The following is a 20,068-nucleotide window of genomic DNA, read 5'->3' as shown; positions in this document are numbered from 1 at the left end:
ATAAGCAGAGAAGGAGAGACGACGTGTGCAGTCGATGAAAGAGAAAGATACCAAAGGAAAAAGAGGTAACAGAGGGGGGGGGGGGGGGGCATAGAAAGACAAGAAGCGAGAGAGAACAACCTTTAGAATGTCATTCTTGCTCCTCAGACACCGGGAACACACTGGCATTAGAGTGGAATCAGAGAAAGACAATGAAGGGAATGAGATGGCTTTATACCCAGACAGGCATGTTCTGACAAACAAACAGAAAGTGCTTAGCTACTGTTTAGGAGTCCTCATTTTATAGATTTTTCCCCAATTGTAAACAGTTGGTCGGCACCAGAGGAGGCTGGTGGGAGGAGCTATAGGAGGACGGGCTCATTATAATGGCTTGAATGTAGTATATATATATTTACCTTGATTTAACTAGGCAAGTCAGTTAAGAACAAATTCTTATTTACAATGACACCCTACCCCGGCCAAACCCAGACAACGTTGGGCCAATTGTGCGCCGCCCCACGGGACTCCCAATCACGGCCGGCTGTGATACAGCCTGGAAATGAACCAGGGTCTGTAGTGAAGCCTCTACCACTGAGATGCAGTGCCTTAGACCGCTGCACCACTCGGGAGCCCCGTTCCATCAAACACATCATATGGAAACCATGGAAACCACATTTGACTCCTTCCATTATTAATTCCATTCCAGACATTACAATGAGCTGTACTCCTATAGCTCCTCCCACCAACCTCCTCTGTTAGGCACAATGCAACATCAGGGATACATGTTACATGTCTTGACATGGCTGGATTCTGAGGAACACACTCATGCACTGACACTATAGAAACACACACACACACTAGAAACACACACACACACTAGAAACACACACACTAGAAACACACACACACTAGAAACACACAGACACTATAGAAACACACACACTATAGAAACACACACACATACTATAGAAACACACACACACACACTAGAAACACACACACTATAGAAACACACACACTATATTAACACACACACACACAGTACCCGCTGAACTTCTTTCTCTGCACAAACATGAGCTGTTTTTATTTCACTGTCTGCGTTGTTTCCCAATGGCCGCCCATCATATCAAATCAAATGTTATTTGTCACATGCTTCGTAAACAGGTGTAGACTAACAGTGAAATGCATACTTACGGCCCTTCCCAACAATTCAGAGATATGCTGAATTCAAAGATAAATAATAGTAAAAAAAAATATATAAGAATCACACGTGGACCAAACAAACAAGTTTCCACGGAGACAGACACACCGACAGAAACCCGGGTTGAAAAGGCCTCAGTGCTGACATGATTTAGGGGATCAGAGTGTTTTTATTTTATTTATTTATTTATAATTTTACCCCCTTTTCTCCCCAATTTCGTGGTATCCAATTGTTAGTAAATCTCTTGTCTCATCGCTACAACTCCCATACGGGCTCGGGAGAGACGAAGGTCGAAAGCCATGCGTCCTCCGAAACACAACCCAACCAAGCCGCACTGCTTCTTAACACAGCGCGCCTCCAACCTGGAAGCCAGCCGCACCAATGTATCGGAGGAAACACCGTGCACCTGGCTACCTTGGTTAGCGCGCACTGCCCGCCGGTGCGCGATGAGACAAGGATATCCCTACCAGCCAAACCCTCCCTAACCCGGACGACGCTAGGCCAATTGTGCGTCGCCCCACGGACCTCCCGGTCACGGCCGGCTGCGACAGAGGATGGGCGCGAACCCAGAGTCTCTGGTGGCACAGCTAGCGCTGTGATGCAGTGCCCTAGACCACTACGCCACCCGGGAGGCCCAGGATCGGAGTGTTTTCAGCCACTCTGTCACGGATCCCTCTGGAACATTCATTACGCACACCTGTCCTCTATTCCCACTGATTAGTACTTGTATAAGTGTGCCCTTTGGTTTCCATTGGGCTGTCCATTATTGTTACAATGTCCGTTGGTGCGTGTGAGTACCTGTGCTGTGTGTTTTGGCTTTCGTGCCATTGTGGATTGCGCCGATGATTACAGGTCTCGTCCCATGTGTTAATCATTGTAAGCTTGTGTTATTTATTCGAGGTACTCCTCGCTCTTTTTGTTTGGGTTTCTACCCTGTGTTTTATTACGTGTTTGTTTGGTCTACGTCCCCGTGCCTTTACACGGCACGCCGTCATTTGGGCTTAATAAAAAAAACTATTACTCATTCCTGCGCCTGTCTCCCGAATCATTCATGCCAGCGTGACGCACTCGAACAACATCAGAAAAAAACATTACATCAATCACTAATCTCATGGCAGCTAATCATGTTCCAAGATTCACTCAATCCGTCTCTGCCTTTGTCTCTCCAAAGACAACCCTGTGATGATTTGATAAATGTTGGAGGTCTCTTCCCACTCCCCTATGTATTGTGGGTTCAGGGTTAACTAGACACTAACGAACAAGGAAGTATTATCACATTTCAAAGTATTTTGATATAAATTATTCCCAAACATTACCATAATTATTATGTTTACAGTGGGAATTACCAGTAAATTGGTTAAAGTTTGGACTGCTTGGGACTCTTTATTCATGCTGCTGTTGAGGCCTCTGCGTCATAAGCAACTTTTTTTCAGTTTGGCCTAGAGGCAGAGACCAATTTAACCAAAAGCATTTTAAGCAGGAAAAGGTCAGAATTGGAGAGGAAATGTCAAATCTTCGATAGATGCTAGGTTTTTCATCCACTCTCCATTTTGGCTCTAAACACTTTGGGCCATAAAATAACTGTTCATCTGGGGAAAGGGGACTAAATGGGTTCAAAGAGCATTAGATTGAATCCATTAAGCGTCCTTTGATTTCCCCCAAAACAGTCGACTAAAAGACTGATTGGGTAAATCATGACTTGGCTCAGTGACTTTAAAAGCCTTGGTAAGAGGAGATACAAACACAGAAAAGAAAATGTCCCTCAAGGAGCATTGTGTTGTAGCTAAGAAGAGGTCAACATTATTGACATCCCTAAAGGTTCTTAGAAATAAAGTAATGTATAGTTTTGTACTTGGTCCCATATTCATACCACACAATGACTATACCAGGCACAGCCAGAAGAGGACTGGCCACCCCTCATAGCCTGGTTTCTCTCTAGGTTTCTTCCTAGGTTTTGGCCTTTCTAGGGAGTTTTTCCTAGCCACCGTGCTTCTACGCCTGCATTGCTTGCTGTTTGGGGTTTTAGGTTGGGTTTCTGTACAGCACTTTGAGATATCAGCTGATATAAGAAGGGCTATATAAATACATTTGATTTGATTTGATTTGACTACATCAAGCTGTTTACTCTACAAACTTGCTAGATGCATTTGCAGTTCGTTTTGGTTGTGTTTCAGATCATTTTTGTGCCCAAGAGAAAATAATGGTAAATAATGTATGAGTGAGAAAGTTACAGAGGGTCAAAGATCATAACCCCAAGACATGCTAACCTCTCACTATTACCAATAACAGGGGAGGGCCCCCCTCCAACTCACTAGCTCTGACTTTGCTGATAGCTCCTTTATTGGGGGAAAATGTACTTACTATGACTGTGATATGTGGACGACCCACCTATCTGTCTTAAGCTGACTGCACTAACTGTAAGTAGTTCTGGATAAGAGTGTCTGCTAAGTCAGGGGTTCCCAAATTTTTTCACACAGGCCCCTCTTCCAGCATTGGGGAACACAACCCCGCCACCCACGCGCCATGTCTATTTCTATGGGCAAAAGCACTGTTCATGACACAAACTGTTTACGCCCCTCTTATTTGCGGAGAGAACAGGTTTTAAAGCTTATTTCTTGCAATTCTATCCACTTTGCCATGTCTAATGTGGATTCATGTAATATTTGAGTGACTCATTCATTAAAACAAAATCTATGGACTAAAAAAAACTAACTAAAAAACAGCTGACATGTTGATCTGGACATTTCTGACAAATTATAAATAGCTCTCTAAGGTCTGCAATGACTGGCATGACAAGAGGAAATGATGATGCACTACCCAATTTAGAAAATGCACCTTGTGCAAAGTTGAAAGCCGGACTGAGTTTATTTGCTGACCCCCTCACCCAACTGTTTGGGAACCACTGTGCTAAATGACTCAAAAGTACGTTTTTTGGTGTTTTTTTGCATACAGTATAGCTCAGTAATTTAATGTTGTGGTGTTACAGCATGAATTCAAAATGGATTAAATAAATAAACATCTCACCATTTACACACCACAACTCATAATGACAAAGTGAAAACATGTTTTTAGACATTTTTGTACATATATTGAACATTGAAACATAAATAGCTCATTTACCTAATTACAGCTGTGAGTCTTTCTGGGTAAGTCTTTGAGAGCTTTGCACACCTGGATTGTACAATATTTGCCCATTATTAAATAAAACATTCTTTAAGCTCTGTGAAATCGGTTGTTAAAATCATTGCTAGACACCCATTTTCAGGTCTTGCAATAGATTTTCAAGAAGATTTAAGTCAAAACGGTAACTCGGCCGCTCAGGAACATTCACTGTCTTATTGGTAAGAAATTCCTGTGTAGATTTGGCCTCGTGTTTTAGGTTATTGGTTATTCTTACCAATAATACAGTGAATGTTCCTGAGTGGCAAAGTTACAATTTTGACTTAAATCTACTTAAAAATGTATGGAAAGACCTGAAAATGGGTGTCTAGCAATGATCAACAACCAATTTGGCAGAATTTGAAGAATTTTGACAAATAAAAATGGGCAAATGTTGCACAATCCAGGTGTGGAAAGCTCTTAGAGACTTACCCAGAAAGACTCACAGCTGTAATCACAGCCAAATGAGCTTCTCCAAGTATTGACTCAGGTGTGTGAATACTTATGTAAATTTAATTTTCAATAAGTTGCTAACATTTCTAAAAACATGTTTTCACTTTGTCATTATGGGGTATTTTGTGTAGCTATTCTGTGTAGATCCATTCAGTTTTCTGTTTTTCCTGAAAAATTCTCCAGTCCTTAACGATTACAAGCATACCCACAACATGATCACAGCCATTACACTCTTTAACTGTTTTAAAGTCAACATTGACCTCGTGTTGAAATCCCTGAGCAGTTTCCTTCCTCTCCGGCAACTGAGTTAGGATGGATGCCTGTATCTTTGTACTGTCTTCGTGTATTGATTCTTTCTGAAGGCATTGTATATGGAGTACGGAAGATGTATTGGTGGCCTGAGATCAGTGAAACAATACTACATAGAATAGAAGCAGCAGTAAGGGAAAGGGGGATACCTAGTCAGTTGTACAACTGAATACCTTCAACTGAAATGTGAATCAGAGAGGTAAGGGGGGCTGCCTTAATCGACATCTTCAGCACCCAGGGAACAATGGGTTAACTACCTTGCTCAAGGGCAGAGTGACAGATTTACCTTGTCAGCTCGGGGATTTGATCCAGCAACCGTTCAGTTACTGGCCCAACGCTCTAACCACTAGGCTACCTGCAGTAGCAGTAGTAGCAGTAGCAGTATCAGCAGTAGTAGTAGCAGCAGCAGCAGCAGCAGCAGCAGTAGTAGTAATAGCAGTAGCAGTAGAGGTAGCAGCAGTAGTAGCAGTAGCAGCAGTAGTAGTACTAGCAGTAGTAGCAGTAGTAGTAGTAGCAGCAGCAGTAGCAGTAGCAGTAACAGTAGTAGCAGTAGTAGTAGTAGTAGCAGTAGTAGTAGCAGCAGTAGCAGTAATAGCAGCAGTAGTAGTAGTAGTAGTAGTAGTAGTAGTAGCAGTAGCAGTAGTAATAGCAGCAGCAGTAGTGTAACGGATGTGAAATGGCTAGCTAGTTAGCGGTGGTGCGCGCTAGCAGCCTTTCAGTTGGTTACGTCACTTGCTCTGAAACCTTGAAGTAGTGGTTCCCCTTGCTCTGCAAGTGCCGTGGCTTTTGTGGAGCGATGGGTAACGATGCTTCGTGGGCGACTGTTGTTGATGTGTGCAGAGGGTCCCTGGTTCGCGCCCGGGTCGGGGCGAGGGTACGGATTAAAGTTAAACTGTTACATTGATGCTGTTGACCCGGATCACTGGTTGCTGCGGAAAAAGGAGGAAGTCGAAAGGGGGGTGAGTGTAACGGATGTGAAATGGCTAAGCTAGTTAGTGGTGGTGCGCGCTAGCAGCCTTTCAGTCGGTTACATCACTTGCTCTGAAACCTTGAAGTAGTGGTTCCCCTTGCTCTGCAAGTGCCGCGGCCTTTGTGGAGCGATGGGTAACGACGCTTTGTGGGTGACTGTTGTTGATGTGTGCAGAGGGTCCCTGGTTCGCGCCCGTGTCGGGGCGAGGGGACGCTCTAAAGTTAAACTGTTACAGTAGTAGTGGCAGTATCAGTAGTAGTAATAGCATCTCCTGTTTCTGTAGCTGAGACAGCTTGATGTACAAGTACCACAAGACCACTGAGTTGGTAACTTCACAGCATAACCCTAACCTTCAATGAGTATTCAACCTCTCTGTAGTGTGAACAAAGAACCCATTGTCTTTTGGATTTCCTCGGCAGCTACTGCAGTCCATTTATTTTATGCAGTCGCAAAAAAATTGTTTCGATTTTAGATTTAGATTTTTTTTTTGTGGTATTAAATATAATGAAGGTGCTGTGTCATTGTGTGCCAGGTTTACTCTGGCTGACACTGTAATGGCAATGAACTAGAATAATTAGCATGTGTCAAATGAGTGTCCCTCTCTGGGGACAAAACAGTCTGAAATCTGGTCACATTGGAAGTTTCATTTTAATAACAGCATGGCCCGTGTTAAGACTATGACGGACCCTCAGACGGTCTGAATGTGATTGCCTTTTACCTCCGTTGCCCTCACAAGCTACACACAAAACAAAAAAAACTATGTTTATGAGGACTTGTGGTATAAACATAGGTGAGGGGAAACACTGGTGGACACCACCTCACAAATGCACTTCTATACGTGCTTAATTGTATGTAAAATTAACTTAAACTGTGGCCTGCATAAACGTATTAAGAGCCACGGGTCATTCTAAAGCCCTGTCTCCATGCCATGTCTCAGTAGTCTGACTGACCAGCTACACTACATATAGTGCTGTGAACAGAACATGGCAGGTTGTTCCGGGTGTTAAATTGGAATTACATGAGCTGTCAAACAATGTAATGTCAGTGAAAGGCAAGGGAGAATACCATATGGTCAACTTTTTTTTTGCGTGAAATGTATTTGAACATTAGCAATGTTTACAGTACATCTAAGCGACATCCTTTCAACTCCGGCCAAGAATCAATCTGGAAGTCTATACTGCCCCACACCAGTGTCTCCTTAAAGCAAGCCAACAACTGCGAGAAGCCACTTTCTTTGCAGACACAGCGCCGGCACCAGCCCACAAATTAGAGTGCCTTAATGGGCTTAATTAATCCACATAATCAGTCAATTTAAAAACTTCTTGCGACTACAGGGGGTGCTGTTCCGAATTAGCATTTTGTCGTCTCCAAATTAAACTGCCTAGTACTCAATTCTTGCTCGTACAATATGCATATTATTAATTCTATTGGATAGAAAACACTTTCTAGTTTCATACAAAGTTGGAATGATGTCTGTGGGTGACCCAGAACTCTTTCTACAGCGAAATCCATGACAGACAGTGAAAGGTCTGAGAGCGAAGCTCTGATTTCAGATCAGTTTTAAAAGTCTGTGTATATCCTATGGAACGACACGAACTGCACCCGCCTTCCCCTGGATGTCAGTAACCAATGAGAAGTGGAATGGGCCTTCTGCGTAGCTCTCAGAGGTTATAAAGGACCAAGGAGTGAGGGTAGCCCCCCTTTCGACGCTCGCCTTTACGCAGGAAGACACCTCCGGATGCCATTTTCAAAGGCTCGGTTATCAACGTAAAATGTATCCGTCTGTAATTTAATTCGATATAGGACTTAGAAACATCATAAGGTAGTTAATTTAAACCGTTTTATAGCAATTTATATCCGTTTAGTGCGATTTTGATGCATTTCTATGTGAAGCACCGGGCACATTTCGGGGTCCCGGTCGAACGTTAGCGGGCATTTAGACGGACAAAGGACATCTTTCGACCAAAAGAAGATTAAACCCAAGAAAGAATACATTGCCCAAGAATCTGATGGAAGAACAGCTCAAAGTAAGCAATATTTAATATGATAAATCGTTGTTCTGTCGAAATATTTTAAACGCATATTTCGCCATTTTGTTTGGTATAGCTTCACTTGGCGAACCCTGTATTGAAAAGTAAGGATAATTTTAAAAATGTAAGTCAGCGGTTGCATTAAGAACTAATTTGTCTTTCGATTCCTGTCAACTCTGTATTTTTTAGTCAAGTATATGATTAGCTTTCGATTAAACTAGATCACTCTGAAAGCTGACGTCCCTCATTTTGATGCTTGAGTTGTGACTATTTCCATTGTATAACCACGGTTTTGTATGGCTAAATATGCACCTTTTCGAACAAACTGTATATGTATGTTGTAAAATGATGTTACAGGAGTGTCATCGGAAGAATTCTGAGAAGGTTAGTGAAAAAATTAATATATTTTGGCGATGATAACGTTATAGCTCCCTTTGCCTTGAATTCATACTCTACTAACGTTTTCACATGTGGTATGCTAACTTATCGATTTATTGTGTTTTCGCTGAAAAACGCTTAGAAAATCTGAAATATGGTCTGAAATCACAAGAACTGTGTCTTTCCATTGCTATGCTTTGTCTATTTTTATGAAATGTTTTATGATGAGTAAATTGGTCATACACGTTGCTCTATCTAGTAATTCTAGTCGATTTGTGATGGTCGGTGCAATTGTAAACTGTGATTTCTACCTGAAATATGCACTTTTTTCTAACAACACCTATCCTATACCATAAATATGTTATCAGACTGTCATCTGATGAGTTTTTGTCTTGGTTTGTTGCTATCAATATCTTAGTTTAGCCGAATTGGTGATAGCTAGTGGTGGAGAGAGAAAATGGTGGACAAAGAAAGATGGTGTATTTTGCTAACGTGGTTAGCTAATAGATTTACATATTGTGTCTTCCCTGTAAAACATTTTAAAAAACAGAAATGATGGGTTTATTCACAAGATCTGTATCTTTCATCTGGTGTCTTGGACTTGTGATTTAATGATATTTAGATGCTACTATTTACTTGTGAAGCTATGCTAGCGATGCTAATCAGTGTGGGGGGGGTGGGGGGTGATCCCGGATACGGGGTTGATACTCGTGAAAGGTTAAAGCAGTAGACAACCTAAATGGATTAAACGTGTGCAGCCGACTTTGCACCGGTTGGTGAAAATCCCCTAATGCTGGAATGAGTCGATACCTCGCGTCCCCCGTGCTGTCTGCTTCCTTCAGCGCCAGGGACAACATGGACCTGCAGGTAATTATACTGGATTAGTGGAAGGTTGCCTGAATGTCCTTGTGGAAGGTGAAAACTGGGGCCTCTGATTTGAGTGTAATGCTCAGGTTACTGTAATGAATTACCCTTAAGGTGCGGGAAGTGCTGGGAGAGCAAGAAACCTGTGGCCTCTCATGCCCATGTAATGTCCAATCTATTTCCAGCGTGTGTCGTATCACCGAGGAGTTTGGTGATAAATGACATGTTCATATGCCCCCTTCCCCACCGTCTCTATATTTTAGATGGAGGTGATTAGCATCGGTGGCTCGCCAGCCTTGGAATAGGTGAGCCTCTATGTCGACTGGGCAGTGAAGCGAGAGCAAAATGACCGTGTACTGTTAGCCGAGGAAAGACAAACAGGCCTCTTTCACCTTTAGGGCTGCATGCCTCAAGCAACAACCCACAAACCTGCCACCCGCACCCCCGCATGGCTTCCCTCGGAAGACTCTTATAAAGCAGAGGGCAGATCAATGTGGGTTAGCATCTGCCAAACAAAAGAGGTCTGCCATTATGTATCATCTACGCCTCACAATCTTGGGAGAGATGAGCAGGAACGGAATGGTTTACAAAAGATTAAAAACTTTCTGAGTGAAGACTGGATTTCATAATCCTGAGACCAGAACCACACCAGTTTTTCTCAGGGGCTTTTAAAATCAAGGCAAGGCATGAAACCAAGGCAAGGCCTGAAATCAAGGCAAGGCCTGAAACCAAGGCAAGGCCTAAAACCAAGGCAAGGCCGCAATCAAGCGTTATAGCGATGCTTATTCTGACCTCTGGATAGGTTTCCTTTCCTAAAATTCTGTATAATGAGGAAGAATCTGTGGATGGGAATCATAAGGGAATCAATCAGGCCATCTTGAAGTTCTAATGATTGACACACAACATTATCTGTTCATTCATTATAGTCCTTTAAAAACCTGCTGTATGTAAAATATTGTGTGCTATTGGAAAATAAAAATGTTTGACTTTGGATGACCAAGTAATGATGTTTGTTTACAACTTTGGGTCTGTTTTCCTAAGAAGTTAAATCCGCTTTGTGATTCGTTTCCTTCTTCACACCTGAAAATATATTTATCTAAGGGTCTTTCTATGTTGTACAGTATTAGAGGGGGTGAAGGGTCATACACCTCCCAACAAAACAAATAAAGACACACAGGCACATTCATTGGTATTTCAAATCAGACTCAAACAGTCACACGATGACATGTTCCCAAACACACACCAGACACACACCAAACCCAGAAAGACGCACACCAACCCCAGAAAGACACACACCAAGCTCAGAAAGACACACACCAGACACACACCAAGCTCAGAAAGACACACACCAACCCCAGAAAGACACACACCAACCCCAGAAAGACACACACCAACCCCAGAAAGACACACACCAACCCCAGAAAGACACACACCAAGCTCAGAAAGACACACACCAAGCTCAGAAAGACACACACCAGACACACACCAAGCTCAGAAAGACAAACACCAACCTCAGAAAGACACACACCAAGCTCAGAAAGACGCACACCAACCCCAGAAAGACACACACCAAGCTCAGAAAGACACACACCAGACACACACCAAGCTCAGAAAGACAAACACCAACCTCAGAAAGACACACACCAGACACACACCAAGCTCAGAAAGACAAACACCAAGCTCAGAAAGACACACACCAACCCCAGAAAGACACACACCAAGCTCAGAAAGACACACACCAAGCTCAGAAAGACACACACCAACCCCAGAAAGACACACACCAAGCTCAGAAAGACACACACCAAGCTCAGAAAGACACACACCAACCCTAGAAAGACACACACCAAGCTCAGAAAGACACACACCAACCCCAGAAAGACACACACCAAGCTCAGAAAGACACACACCAACCCTAGAAAGACACACACCAGACACACACCAAGCTCAGAAAGACACACACCAACCCCAGAAAGACACACACCAAGCTCAGAAAGACACACACCAAGCTCAGAAAGACACACACCAAGCTCAGAAAGACACACACCAACCCTAGAAAGACACACACCAGACACACACCAAGCTCAGAAAGACACACACCAAGCTCAGAAAGACACACACCAAGCTCAGAAAGACACACACCAACCCCAGAAAGACACACACCAAGCTCAGAAAGACACACACCAAGCTCAGAAAGACACACACCAAGCTCAGAAAGACACACACCAAGCTCAGAAAGACACACACCAACCCCAGAAAGACACACACCAACCCCAGAAAGACACACACCAACCCCAGAAAGACACACACCAACCCCAGAAAGACACACACCAAGCTCAGAAAGACACACACCAGACACACACCAAGCTCAGAAAGACACACACCAAGCTCAGAAAGACACACACCAACCCCAGAAAGACACACACCAAGCTCAGAAAGACACACACCAAGCTCAGAAAGACACACACCAACCCCAGAAAGACAAACACCAAGCTCAGAAAGACACACACCAACCCCAGAAAGACACACACCAGACACACACCAACCCCAGAAAGACACACACCAGACACACACCAAGCTCAGAAAGACAAACACCAAGCTCAGAAAGACACACACCAACCTCAGAAAGACACACACGCAGCACTTTTGACTGCCTGTTTCGCTTCAGCATTACAATTCCAGAGTCCACATGGAGTCCCTGCCAGTCCTGCTGTAGCCTGTTAAATGTGATAGATCGTACACTTTGGGTCTCCCACATTAAGCTACACGAGGCTATAGTGGCCTGCTGAGACTCACTTGTTAAGGGCTCTCTCAGTAAGAAGACTAAACACTCAACTGCGCCCAGCAACAAACGCTCACAATCATTTGACATTTTAGGTGACACTCTTATCCAGAGAGACTTACAGTAGTGAGGGCATACATTTTCATATCCCCCCCCCCCCCCCCCTGTAATGGTTCCCCCGTGATGAATCTAACCCAAAACCCTGTCATTGCAAGCGCCATGCTCTACCAACAGAGACACACGGGACCCCACCAAACCCTCCTTCCCTTTGTGTCACACCATCAAGGTGTTTCCCTTCTGTGTGAGAGGTCAGACACAGGGAATTATTATTGCTTTAACTGACGGACAAATAAAAAACTGTGTTTTTAAAGCATTACATTGAGGCAAAGCACCGCCAGGTGTTATTAAAGCATTATGTTGAGGCAAAGCACCGCCAAGTGTTATTAATGTCACGCCTGCTCCTGCTCTTGCCCCCTGGCGGTCGAGGGCGCCAGGCTGCCCTGCATTACGCACTCCTGCCACCATCATTTACGCACACCTGCCTTCCCTTGTCACGCGCTTCAGCGATATTGGACTCACCTGGACTCACTCAATCCCCTGTTTATTACCTCCTCTATGTTTGTCAGTTCCCCAGCTCTGTTCCCTGCTGCTGCATTGTTTGTCATCTGTCTTTGTGTTTCCCAGTTCTAAAGCTGTTTCTGTCCTGTTGCCTGTCCATTCCTAATTAAATGTCAACTCCCAGTACCTGCTTCTATTCTCTAGCGTCATTCCTTTTAACTAAAGCATTACGTTGAGGCAAAGTACAGCCAGTTATTATTATAGCATTATGCTGAGGCAAAGCAACGTCTGGTGTTATTAAAGCATTATGTTGAGGCAAAGCAACGTCAGGTGTTATTAAAGCATTATGTTGAGGCAAAGCAACACCAGGTGTTATTAAAGCAGGTTGAGGTTAGAAGTTTAGAGTCAATTGGAGGTGAAGTTCAGGAGGGTGCAGTGATTTTAAATCAGAAGGCAACGGTTAGTTTCACCTTTCAGAATCTCAAAGAGGCTCTATGCTGAGGCAAACAGGTCAAATGTGAGATGGTTTTATCACTTGATGATGGATTTAGAAGTCTCTGTAGAACTGGATGAAAACCTGCTCAGGCTTGGAGGAGTGCTGAGATGTATTCCGGCTTGGAGGAGTGCTGAGATGTATTCCGGCTTGGAGGAGTGCTGAGATATATTCCGGCTTGGAGGAGTGCTGAGATATATTCCGGCTTGGAGGAGTGCTGAGATATATTCCAGCTTGGAGGAGTGCTGAGATATATTCCGGCTTGGAGGAGTGCTGAGATATATTCCGGCTTGGAGGAGTGCTGAGATATATTCCGGCACCATGAGCGCCAGCTCTATGCAAATAAAAATATAAACAATGAAAAAGCAGAAGTGACATATTGGAGCTCCTGAGTGGCACAGTAGTCTAAGGCACTGCATCTCAGTGCTTGAGGCGTCACTACAGACCCTGGTTTGATTCCAGACTGTATCACAACCGGCCGTGATTGGGAGTCCCATATGGCGGCGCACAATTGGCCCAGCATCGTCCGGGTTTGGGGAGCGTTTGGCCAGGGTAGGCCGTCATTGTAAATAAGAATTTGTTCTTAACTGACTTACCTAGTTAAATAAATAAAATATTGAACACATGGAGCATCCGAGATCGCTCCAGCAAACACCCGTGGAAAGACAAAAAAGGAAAGGAAAATCTTTAGATTCCACCAACTCTTTCATGAACTGCCTTGAAACCTTAAAGGGTCTTGTTTAACTATACGTGAGTGTTGTCCTGGTTGATGAGTTCATTTTGGGTCAGCTACACTGCTGCCACCAAACCCAACCGTCTGGAGAGCTTCCAGAGAGCCAAAGTGTCTGCCTGTCTGCATGCCTTCATTCCAACCAGGAACAGAGTCATACGTTTGAAGAACAAGAACTCGTGGTCAAGGCCAATTAGGTACTACTTGTGTTGTTAAGGAGATGAGCTATTTAGATAAATGTACTGAGATAATGCACGAGTACAATGGTCCTGAGGAGCGTCAGAGTCTACAGGCTTCAGCTGTTGTATTCAAGGACAAGAAGCCTGTCACACACCTTAGTATTCAATTAACCAATATTACTCATGTGGTTGTTTTGAGCTGCAGTGAACACGAGCGTGAGGCTTTTTGATCTTTCTTAACCCTTTAAACCTATTCTCAACTGGCTGGTAGAGCATGTTTTGATGTCTAATCTTCACTAGATCTTGAATGGTCAACTACCCCCCCCCCCCCCCCCCCCCCCAAATATTCCTGCAATAATTTACATAATATGTGTCCTTTTGCAGTTCAGTGTTGGGGCACTCTAACTTTACCCACTCAGAGGCTGTAATAAAACTCAAAATCAGTCCCCAAAGATCTGGGATAAAGGCAGGAATTCAGTTGGTGAGGGATTCATATTGCACCATTAGTAGAGACCTTGAAGAGTAGGAATACTGAAAAGAAATAGTTACAATGTAAAAAGGCTAAAAAGCAAGAATTCTTTGAGAAAGAAATTGCTCAACCAGGCGGTTGATATGTCAGTAAAAAGTATGGTGGATTTATTTTGTATTAAAAATACTTATTTTGGTGAAAAAATATAATTGAATTGTTGACACACTATATTAGGTATCATAAATTGGTTAAACCACATTTCATGACCCATGACCCATCAATCGATATTCAGACTTAAGGTTGCCTATGCCTATAATAGTAATACTCTTTAAGATTAGTCTGAACATGTGGTAAACACGGTGGAAGAAACTAGATCAATGGAAATTTTAAGAAAACCACAGAGAGGGACATTGCACTATTCAGCACTTGAAAACTACATTCATTTCAATGTATACTGAAGAAAAATATAAACACATTAATTTCAATGTATACTGAAGAAAAATATAAACACATTAATTTCAATGTATACTGAACAAAAATATAAGCTAAACATGCAACAATTCCAATGATTTTACTGAGTTACATTTCATATAAGGAAATCAGTCAATTGATATGAATTCATTAGGCACTAATCTATGGATTTCACATGACTAGGAATACAGATATGCATATGTTGGTCACAGTTACCTTAAGAAAAGGTAGGGGCATGGATCAGAAAAACAGTCCGTATCTGGTGTGACCGCCATTTGCCTCATGCAGTGCAACACATCTCCTTTGCATACAGTTGATAAGGCTGTTGATTGTGGCCTGTGGAATGTTGTCCCACTCTGCTGTTGGATAATGGCGGGAACTGGAATAATCTGCCGTACACGTCGATCCAGAGCATCCCAAACATGCTCAATGGGTGACATGTCTGGTGAGTATGCATGCCATGGAAGATCTGGGACATTTTCAGCTTCCAGGAATTGTGTACAGATCCTTGCAACATGGGGCCGGTGCATTATCATGCTGAGGTGATGGCCACGGATGAATGGCACAACAATGGGCCTAAGGATCTCATCACGGTAACTCTGTCATCGGTAAATAGCAATTGTTTTCGTTGTTCTTATGCCTGCCCATACCATAACACCACCGCAACCATGGGGCACTCTGTTCTCAACGTTGACATCAGCAAACCGCTCGCCCACATGACGCCATACATGTGGTCTGTGGTTGTGAGGACAGTAGGACGTACTGCCAAACACTCTAAAACAACATTGGAGGTGGCTTATGGTAGAGAAAGGAACATTTAATTCTCTGGCAACAGCACTGCTGGACATTCCTGCAGTCAACATGCCAATCGCATGCTCCCTCAAAACTTAAGTCATCTGTGGCATTGTGTTGTGTGACAAAACGGCACATTTTTTTTGTGGCCTTTTATTTTCCCCAGCACAAGGTGCACCTGTGTAATTATCATACTGTTTAATCAGCTTCTTGATATTCCACACCTGTCAGGTGTATGGATTATTTTGGCAAAGGAGAAATACTCACTAACAGGGATGTTAACAAATTTGTGCACAAAACTTGAGATAAATAAGGTTTTTGTGCATATGGATAATTTCTGAGATATTTTATTTCAGCTCATGAAACATGGGACCAACATTTCACATGTTTTTGTTCAGTAAAATGTACTATTCAGATTTGGACATACACGAATTACCATAATTGATTTATCAGTCCTTATTTAACAATGCTTACTACTGTACTATTGTTGAAATGAGTAAAAATGCTATGCAAATTTCCATTGTAAAATGGCATTGCTATTATGACTTTTGACTTCTTAACCACCGGGTAGAGCTCTGATATTTCTTAAATAAACATAAAGTTAAGGGAAAAAAACTATTGGAGTTCTTACTGTAGTAATATAATATAATATAATATAATATATAATATATAGTATAATATAATAATTTTACTCTTGACAAACATGGTGCAAAAACTAAATATAGGCAGGTTAAGCAAACACCAGGACACCCACTACTAGACAGAGATTAATTTACACATGTGCACATGCACACGCAGACACACACACACACACACACACACACACACACACACACACACACACACACACACACACACACACACACACACACACACACACACACACACACACACAGCTCCCAACCTCAGAACAGGGAGAATCTCCTCCCTTGGGCTTTAAACCCATTCAGTATGCCATCAATCTTATTCATTGTCCCAGTATGGCTCCAGTTTTAATGCATTGTAGGGATGCTACATTCCAACAGCAAATTATTTGTATTCATGAATATTTTATTTCAAATAACACAAAGCGCAAACCATTAGAGGTGTGAAATTATACATCTGTCAATTTGTGTTTAAAAAAAAAATAATAATAATAGATTGGCGATGTCAGTTGTTTTTGGAAGGCTTGTATTTATCATAGACATTGGATTGCTGCAGAACACAGAATATCTGTAGCTATCTAAATATCTCAGGTTGTTATTGAGGCTTTCACACTTTGCAGCTACAGTATATTTAATTACTACATTTTGTGCACTGCTTTATCATGTGCCTTTTAAATGTCATTCACGCATCCCACAGAGTTTACCACAGTGTTTACCATGAAAGCGATCTTTGCAAACATTGTGGAAATTGCCTTTAATAAAAGGTGCTTTGTTGGTAGTGCAGTACGAATGAATCCCGTCCATCGTTTCCATATAGGTGGATGTCGCCTGATGTCTATGGGAGATATGCACATCTTTAGGATTGTGTCCATAGAAATGTTTATTTAGTTTTCATGGAATGTTTCATGCTATCGTTATTTTAATTAATGACACTTTATTTATTCACTGTGGACTCAGGACAGGAAGACTGTAAAATAATACAATCTCCCGGAGGCTGAGCCATCCTAACATCTGTAAAGGTATTTCCTTCTAGAATCTTTCTAGAATCTTTCTAGAAATCCTTCTAGAATCTTTCTAGAAATCGTAGAAATCCTTCTAAAATCTTTCTAGAATCCTTCTAGAAATCCTTCTAAAATCTTTCTAGAAATCCTTCTAGAATCCTTCTAGAATCTTCTTCTTTGATTTAGCAAAGACCCTCAGTTTTCCAAACCAGAAACAAGCAAGTGGCATGGCTTCACTTTTAAACGGAACATTTTAAGGGGCAATCTGAAATTGCTACATCCGCTTTTTTTTTTAACTTTTAATTCATGATATATACCCATTGATTCATGAAGAATACAACTTATACACGGAGTATACAAAACATTAGGAACATCTGCTCTTTCCATGACATAGACTGACCAGGTGAATCCAGGTGAAAGCTATGATCCCTTATTGATGTCACTTGTTAAATCCACTTCCATCAGTGCAGATGAAGGGGAGGAGACAGGTTAAAGAAGGAATATGGATTGTGTATATGTGCCATTCAGAGGGTGGATGGGCAACTCTGCTGGGTGTATCAAGAATGGTCCACCACCCAAAGGACATCTAGCCAACTTGACACAACTGTGGGAAGCATCTGAGTCAACATGGGCCAGCATCCCTGTGAAACCCCTTGTTTTTTCCTTTGTTTGTATACAAAGTAATTGTAAACAAACGCTGCATAGCCTCAAAACATGGTTAAAACTCAAAATTAGTGTACAGATGGAAATAGGTTGGCAAGAAAAATCTGATAATCAGCCAGGCCAGTGTTCCGATGTAGAATTCTCTGGGGAATAAAGATGTCTACTCTCACAAGGCAGACGTGGAGACAGGAGTAAGATTCACAATGGCTTTCCTGAATATGCCAAAGTATGACAGTGATATTTACGAGAGGGGCAAACCGTTCATCACTCACAATAGTTGAATGAATGTCAGGGCCTCAGCACTCGATGAGCTGCTACACTTTGTATGGACAGATGGTGAAGGAGCTTTGGTGTGAGGCACCAAATTTGATATTTTTGTAGCTAAAGACAGAAAGTAAAATGAGTTTGTTTTGGCAATGCTCAATCTTGTTGTCATTGAGTCAGAGGCTGTAGCCGCTGCACTAAGAAATTAAGTGAATTAACATGAATCAACTCGCCCATTCTAGGAACTGTTTATTGCAGAGGATGATCTGATGCATAGATTAATATGATTAATAAACATTTAAAATAACACCTACCCCCCCACTGAATGTGCTGTAACTGGAAACCCTCTCAGATGGACGGTGACAGCTTGTATGAAGTGGACTGGGTGGAGGGAGATATTAGCAACAAAGCTAACATATTCCTCAACGCTGTGTTGTACACTCTCAAAGAGTTTATTTGACTTTTGCCACCAAAGGTGTGTGAAATGGTGAAGAGCTAATTTGGCAGACCATAAATGTTTACAAAATGATGAAGAGCTTTTTTTTTTAGCTTCTTTTTAGCTTCTTTGAACTTTCTCTTTTTCCCTTTTTGTTTGGACCTGATGCTAAACTATTGTCCCTCTCCGGCGCTCGAGATCATCAGGCTGCTCATTATTACCCACACCTGTCACCTTAGTTACGTGCATTGGGGCATCATCAGACTCACCTGGACTCAATCACCTGCCCGATTACCTTCCCTATATCTGTCACTCCCAATTTATTCCTTCCCTAAGCGTTATTGTTTCTGTTCTGTTGTTTCATGTTTGTACACTACCCGTGCTTCTTGTTTTGTTCCTTGTGTTATTTATCAATTAAAAGTCACTCCCTGAACTTGCTTCCCGACTCCCAGCGTACACGTTACAACTATGAAGAGCTAACTTAGCTCTCTGTCGATTTCTACAGTGACGGGTAGGTAGCTAATTGAGATGCTTCGATGTGGTCCTATTGAGCCCGTTAAATGGTCTTTAGAAACCGTGTGGAGCTTTTTCAGTGCTTTAAAAAAATCCTTTGAATTTGGGGAGACCTCGTTTTGATGTTGTACTGACAAGCACACCCACAAAATCTACAGCAATACTTTACGTTCTGTAGCTTGTTCATATTTTTTCTCCATTACATTATATCAACCCATGATGCAGTGAATGGTCCTGTCTTGCAACCTTTTTCAAAAAGGAAGAAAATAAAAATAAAACATAAAAAAAAACATTTGGGGGGGGGACTTCTGTCACTGAGCATGAAAGCAAAAACACTTTGGTAACTAAGCAACACGTGGTAATAAGTGTGAAGTATTCCCTACGGGTCGGGCCAGATGTGGCAGACCTCGCTTTTCAAAATCACAGATTTGGCAGACCTCGCTAAGTGAAAATCACAGATGTGGCAGACCTCGCGAAGTGAAAATCACAGATGTGGCAGACCTCGTGAAGTGAAAATCACAGATGTGGCAGACCTTGCGAAGTGAAAATCACAGATGTGGCAGACCTCGCGAAGTGAAAATCACAGATGTGACTGACCTCGCTAAGTGAAAATCACAGATGTGGCTGACCTCGCTAAGTGAAAATCACAGATGTAGCTGACCTCGCGAAGTGAAAATAACAGATGTGGCAGACCTCGCTAAGTGAAAATCACAGATGTGGCAGACCTCGCTAA

The 20,068-nt window shown here is 42.4% G+C and overlaps 1 protein-coding gene across 1 annotated transcript in view; it reads right to left on the bottom strand.

Moving 5' to 3' along the window:
* LOC120019940 (pinopsin-like) overlaps window positions 1–20,068 on the bottom strand; it is a 64,376-nt gene that overhangs the window by 18,475 nt on the left and 25,833 nt on the right. The gene's annotated exons all lie outside the window — the stretch shown is intronic.

This window comes from Salvelinus namaycush, chromosome 25 (genome assembly GCF_016432855.1).
Source record: "Salvelinus namaycush isolate Seneca chromosome 25, SaNama_1.0, whole genome shotgun sequence".
In the NCBI taxonomy this organism is placed as follows: Eukaryota; Metazoa; Chordata; class Actinopteri; order Salmoniformes; family Salmonidae; genus Salvelinus; species Salvelinus namaycush.
This window is presented reverse-complemented; position numbering and strand designations above follow the sequence as displayed.